The 6,171-nt window shown below is 39.5% G+C and overlaps 1 pseudogene across 1 annotated transcript; it reads left to right on the top strand.

Moving 5' to 3' along the window:
* Nucleotides 1-2,138: 2,138 nt before the first annotated feature.
* On the top strand, nucleotides 2,139-4,368 carry LOC112622512 (annotated as a pseudogene). Its single transcript, XR_003118999.1, has one exon. The product of XR_003118999.1 is annotated as a heat shock cognate 71 kDa protein pseudogene (transcript).
* Nucleotides 4,369-6,171: the final 1,803 nt, after the last annotated feature.

The raw sequence follows: 6,171 nt of genomic DNA, 5'->3' as shown, positions 1-6,171 counted from the left end.
AGTCATGGCACATAGGAAGCAATCAATAAGAGCTAGCTATTAATAATTTATATTACCTTTACAGTCATGCAATTAACCTATTGTTGACTGGTGTTCATGACTGGTTGAGGCCAGGTATTTTGAACTTATAATAGTGTCATACAGGAGGTTTGTGATTTTGTTAGGTAGTATGAGTGTTGTACAGAGGTTGGATCAATCCAAGGTTCATGATTTGCTAAGAAGGTGAGACCTTTTGTTAGTAACACAAAGGTATTTAGGAGGCTGGCTGGAGTGTTCGATATGCTCATCCATGAGATTTTAGCAGGGTAGTGAAAGAGGTGTAATAGACGTGGTGAGCAGGTTCTCAATGGGGTTCCTCTATCTCAGAGGCAGGAAAGTGAAGCTCACATTTACCACACTCCCTGGTAGCTGGGATTCTGAGTCTGATTTAAGTTTTATGGTCAGAGATGGGCTTGGAAGTTGAAAGTGAGGCAGTAACTAATCCTTTTCTTTTTCTACTGTTTCTGTGTAAAGGACAGTGATGACGTCACTGGATTTTCTGCAGTAGCAGAGGCCCCTGAATGTCTCACTATACCTGTGAAAATGGGACACATTGTTTAAGGTCTTACTCTGTTGCCCAGGCTGGAGTACAGTGGCGTGGTCATGGCTCACTGCAACCTCTATCTCCCTGGCACAAGTGATCCTCCCACCTTAGCCTCCTGAATAGCTGGGACTACAGGCATACACCACCATGTCAGGCCAATTTTTATATTTTTATTTGTAGACACGAGGTTTAGGCATGTTGCCCAGGCTGTTCTCAAACTACTGGGCTCAAGCAATCCTCCCACCTCAACTTCCCAAGCTGTTGGGATTATAGATATGAGCCACATGCCTGGCCCTGAGCTTGTCTTGAATGAGAAATGACCAGGAGGTTGGTAGATAGATGACTGTAATGAGGAGATATACAGTGTGACACAGTCAGATATATCCTCAGAGGACTGGGTATTGAACATTTTGTGGAGAAATTGTGAACTGGATACAAAAGAGGAGTAAAGAAAGCTTGACTACCTATCTATCCTAAGATATGTGAGTGTGATTACATGATTGTCAACCACTTGAGAGGTTCAGAGGAGGCAGAGGGAGAGACAGGTTTCAGTTAAGGCTAACCTTTATGAAATTTACAAATTAACTATTTTACTCTTGTGAATTATACATATCTTTCCTTCAATTACACTTCCATTCAACTGTAAGTAATGTATTCTGTATTTTGATATATTCATCTTAAATTCGGCACACTTAATGAAATCATTCTATATAAAAGTTATATATTCTAATACCATTAATGTTTATATTAAGTTGGTATTAGTACTTTGAACCCCCAAAATTTGAGATGGGTTTCAGTTAATTTAGAAACTTCATTTTATCAAGGTTGAGGAGGCGCACTCATGACACAGCCTCAGAAAGACCTGACCAAATGTGCCCAAGAGAGTTGGGGCACAGCTTGGTTTTATACATTTTAGGGAGACATGAGACATCAATCAATTTATGTAAGAACTACATTGGTTCCATCCAGAAAGTCAGGGACTACTGAAAGCAAGTCCCCACCCCCTGCCCAGGGGCTTCCAGGCCAGAGGTATGTGGGAGACAAATGGTTGCATTCTTTTGAGTTTCTGACAAGCCTTTTCAAAGGAGTCAGTCAGAATATCCATCTATCTCAGTGAGAAGAGGGATGACTTTGAATAGAATGGGAGACAGATTTGCCCTGAACGATATTCAGCTTGAATTTTCCTTTCAGCTTAGTGATTTTGGGGGCCCACGATGTTTTCCTTTTACATTTCTCCCCTTTTCTTTTTGAAAATATTTTGGAGAACGCATTTTAGAAAAAAAAAAAAATGAGTCTCTGGTCTCAGGTTTCATCTAATCTCTTACGGCTAGGACAGTTTATTCCTAGATAGGTCCCAAAAACTCATTTTTAGCAGACTGTGAAAGTTTCATGTCCTGTGAATAGAAAACAGGGGGCAGGGAAGGAGAAAAAACAACAACAAACAAAAGAACAATCCTGTAAAAATCAACATACGCCACATTATTTTGAAGTCCATACATTAGTATGGACTTGTAGACTTTTGAAGACTTGTAACCAAGAAAAATTACAATTTGGTGACTTTTGTCTTTATTGGAGCCAGGCCTACACGCCAGCAACTATGTCCAAGGGACCTGCAGTTGGTATTGATCTTGGCACCACCTACTCTTGTGTGGGTGTTTTCCAGCACGGAAAAGTAGAGATAATTGCCAATGATCAGGGAAACCGAACCACTCCAAGCTATGTTGCCTTTACGGACACTGAACGGTTGATCAGAGACGCTGCAAAGAATCAAGTTGCAATGAACCCCACCAACACAGTTTTTGATGCCAAACGTCTGATTGGATGCAGATTTGATGATGCTGTTGTCCAGTCTGATATGAAGCATTGGCCCTTCATGGTGGTGAATGATGCTGGCAGGCCCAAGGTCCAAGTAGAATATAAGGGAGAGACCAAAAGCTTCTATCCAGAGGAGGTATCCTCTATGGTTCTGACAAAGATGAAGGAAATTGCAGAAGCCTATCTTGGGAAGACTGTTACCAATGCTGTGGTCACAGTGCCAGCTTATTTTAATGACTCTCAGCGTCAGGCTACCAAAGATGCTGGAACTATTGCTGGTCTCAGTGTACTTAGAATTATTAATGAGCCAACTGCTGCTGCTATTGCTTACGGCTTAGACAAAAAGGTTGGAGCAGAAAGAAACGTGCTTATCTTTGACCTGGGAGGTGGCACTTTCGATGTGTCAATCCTCACTATTGAGGATGGAATCTTTGAGGTCAAGTCTACAGCTGGAGACACCCACTTGGGTGGAGAAGATTTTGACAACTGAATGGTCAACCATTTTATTGCAGAGTTCAAGCGCAAGCATAAGAAGGACATCAGCGAGAACAAGAGAGCTGTAAGACGCCTTCATACTGCTTGTGAACGTGCTAAGTGTACTCTCTCTTCCAGCACCCAGGCCAGTATTGAGATCGATTCTCTCTATGAAGGAATCGACTTCTATACCTCCATTACCCGTGCCCGATTTGAAGAATTGAATGCTGACCTGTTCCGTGGCACCCTGGACCCAGTAGAGAAAGCCCTTCGAGATGCCAAACTAGACAAGTCACAGATTCATGATATTGTCCTGGTTAGTGGTTCTACTCGTATCCCCAAGATTCAGAAGCTTCTCCAAGATTTCTTCAACGGAAAAGAACTGAATAAGAGCATCAACCCTGATGAAGCTGTTGCTTATGGTGCAGCTGTCCAGGCAGCCATCCTGTCTGGAGACAAGTCTGAAAATGTTCAAGATTTGTTGCTCTTGGATGTCACTCCTCTTTCCCTTGGTATTGAAACTGCTGGTGGAGTAATGACCGTTCTTATTAAGCGTAATACCACCTTTCCTACCAAGCAGACACAGACCTTCACTACCTATTCTGACAACCAGCCTGGTGTGCTTATTCAGGTCTATGAAGGTGAACGTGCCATGACCAAGGATAACAACCTGCTTGGCAAGTTTGAACTCACGGGCATACCTCCTGCACCCCGAGGTGTTCCTCAGATTGAAGTCACTTTTGACATTGATGCCAATGGTATCCTGGATGTCTCTGCTGTGGACAAGAGTACAGGAAAAGAGAATAAGATTACTATCACTAATGACAAGGGCCGTTTGAGCAAGGAAGACATTGAACGTATGGTCCAGGAAGCTGAGAAGTACAAAGCTGAAGATGAGAAGCAGAGGGACAAGGTATCATCCAAGAATTCACTTGAGTCCTATGCATTCAACATGAAAGCAACTGTCGAAGACGAGAAACTTCAAGGCAAGATTAACGATGAGGACAAACAGAAGATTCTGGACAAGTGTAATGAAATTATCAACTGGCTTGATAAGAATCAGACTGCCGAGAAGGAAGAGTTTGAACATCAGTAGAAAGAGCTGGAGAAAGTTTGCAACCCCATCATCACCAAGCTGTACCAGAGTGCAGGAGGCATGCCAGGAGGAATGCCTGGGGGATTCCCTGGTGGTGGAGCTCCTCCCTCTGGTGGTGCTTCCTCAGGGCCCACTATTGAAGAGGTTGATTAAGCCAACCCAAGTATAGGTGTAGCATTGTTCCACACATTTAAAACATTTGAAGGACCTAAATTTGTAGCAAATTCTGTGGCAGTTTTAAAAATTTAAGCTGCTATAGTAAGTTACTGGGCATTCTCAATACTTGAATATGGAACATGCACAGGGGAAGGAAATAACATTGCACTTTATAAACACTGTATTGTAAGTGGAAAATGCAATGTCTTAAATAAAACTATTTAAAATTGGCACCAAAAAAAAAGAAAAGAAAAGAAAAATTACAATTTGGTCCAAACTGTAGAAAATAATAAAAACTGAAAAAACATGAGAAAAGGCTAGAATCTAACAACAGGTGTACTATAGTTTTTGAAACATAATTTTTCTCTCTCCAGTGACCCATTTTTGCTAAAGACAAATCATGGTACTACTGGTTTTGCTTTATTACACTTGGTCAAATCATTTGTACACAGTGCAGCAAGAATAATTTTTTACATAAGCTTTTAAATTGGTGTTGATGGAACTTTGTTCCATAGTAGGAGTCTCGGGTAAGACTTTTTTTAAAGCTGAGCCCAACCATGGATTTGTGCCATGAAATATCCATGGGTTTGGTGAATTTCCTCTCCTCTTGAGGGTTCCAACATAAACCTGGGTCTTCTGGGACTGTCAGAAAGCGACATTCTTTACTTACCACAGGTCAGAAACCCTGCACAGGAACTGTGTACACAAAATAAGAGGACAGTTTTTCCAAAGTCTTTGTTAGTTCCATAAATCAAGTTTGAGTCCTTAAAGGAAATCATACCATTCCAGTCAAAGCCTTGGTAAAATAACCAGTTACTCCAATTGTGTCCTGTTGCAAATGAAAACAGATTCTTATTGCACTTATGCAAATAACTGTATCACCATAAGTTAACAATATTGACAAATAGCTTTCAAATTCTGGAGAAATCAGGTAGAGAGAAAGAAATATGCTCCAAATTTTGTTCATAGGAGTATACTAAATTGTTAAAAGCTGTCAATAGCTCAAAAGAATACTTCCAAGACTGAAAAAACAAAACAAAGGATCAGCAAACATTTTAAGCAAAAAGTCAAAAAGATTAGTTCAGTCCATGCAGTTAATAACTGTTCTGTTTGATACTCAAGAACATATTAGCTCTCCATGAGTCCTGAAAGTTTTTCTTCTATTCTGATGTTACTACCTCCAAAGTTATCATAAACCTACATTCAAGAGCACCTGTTAGAGTTTTGTAGCTGCTTATAAAACCACCTTCTAAAGAGGACCAAAACAAGATAACAATTGGCTGTGGATGACAAACGTTTTAGGGCAGCCATAGTCAAAGACACAATTGAGAAGGAAATTTGTTACCTCTGTGGCCCACAATAATTTTAACATAACAATTATAATTACTGATAATGTATGCCAAGTTATACCAGAAGTATACAATTTCCCCATAATTTTGGAACACACACCAATAACATGTTTATACAAATACAGACCCCCAAAAAATCAAACACCATTTCATATTTGAACATTCTTTGTGTTATTTTTGTACCAAAAAAGGTAATTATGTCATTTTTGGACTTTAGGAAAACTAATATCTTAAAGGATTAATTCGGTCAGAAAAAGAGATAATTTTTTATTTGATTTTGGAAGCTTGTCAAATATCAAAGGTTTAAAAATACTTGATATCACAAAATACAATCACAAGGCATTGTAAAATAAGTCATTCCTTTAACTACACTGATAACTCAAGGATTTCAGGGGAAAAAAAAGGCAAAAGCCATCATTCTTTGAAAGAGGAGGTTTAATTTCCAAACAGTAAGCCCTAATGAAAACAGGATGAAACCAATTAATTTTTTTTCAAAATTTTATAAACTATCTATAAAATTTCAATCTTGACCATAAGATATACCTCCCATAGCCTTTTATAACATTTATAATCTTTATTAAGGTGTCAGTTAATGCTTCAAGAAAACCTTGTTAATTTGACACAGCGGTCCATATGCTGGTCTTGCATCAGTGTGCCTTTGACATTAATGATTCATTTATAAAAGAAACTGAACTTAA

The sequence above is a fragment of the Theropithecus gelada genome, chromosome 1, assembly GCF_003255815.1.
Source record: "Theropithecus gelada isolate Dixy chromosome 1, Tgel_1.0, whole genome shotgun sequence".
Classification (NCBI taxonomy): domain Eukaryota; kingdom Metazoa; phylum Chordata; class Mammalia; order Primates; family Cercopithecidae; genus Theropithecus; species Theropithecus gelada.
The sequence above is the reverse complement of the archived record's forward strand: the minus strand, read 5'-3'. Positions and strand labels throughout refer to the sequence as shown.